The sequence below is a fragment of the Eimeria mitis genome, genomic scaffold (assembly GCF_000499745.2).
Source record: "Eimeria mitis Houghton genomic scaffold, Emh_scaff1126, whole genome shotgun sequence".
Taxonomy (NCBI): domain Eukaryota; phylum Apicomplexa; class Conoidasida; order Eucoccidiorida; family Eimeriidae; genus Eimeria; species Eimeria mitis.
Genome location: NW_013567744.1, coordinates 1,583 through 2,182, shown reverse-complemented (window position 1 = coordinate 2,182; position 600 = coordinate 1,583).

The window sequence follows — 600 nt, the reverse complement described above, 5'->3', positions numbered from 1 at the left end:
TATATATATATATATATATATATATATATATATATATATATATATATATATATATATATATATATACCTAAGGAGTACAAAATGTTACTATGATAGACTCCAATAACAACTACCCCACATCACCCTGTTTACCCCTCTCTCTTTTGCTGCTGTCTCCTTTCTGCTGTCTCCTGCTGCTGTCTCCTGCTGCTGTCTCCTGCTGCTGCCTCCTGCTGCTGTCTGCTGCTTATCTTTCGTTATATGAGCAACAGAGGAGACAGTAGAGGGGTCACCAGCCCCACCCGTATTAAGAACTAACGTCAACGCTACCAGCCACTGCATGCAGCAGCAGCAACAGCAGCAGCAGCAGCAGCAATAACAACAGCAGTAACAGCAGCAGCAGTAACAGCAGCAGCAGTAACAGCAGCAGCAGTAACAGCAGCAGCAGTAACAGCAGCAGCAGCAACAGCAGCAGCAGCAACAGCAGCAGCAGCAACATGTCAGGCTTTAGGTGCAGCAATAAAAAGACAAATAATATCCCTCGGTGTTAGTTGCTTGCAGCAGCAGGGTTAACATTGTTGCTGCTGCTGCTGTTGCTGCTGCTGCTGCTGCTGCTGTTGT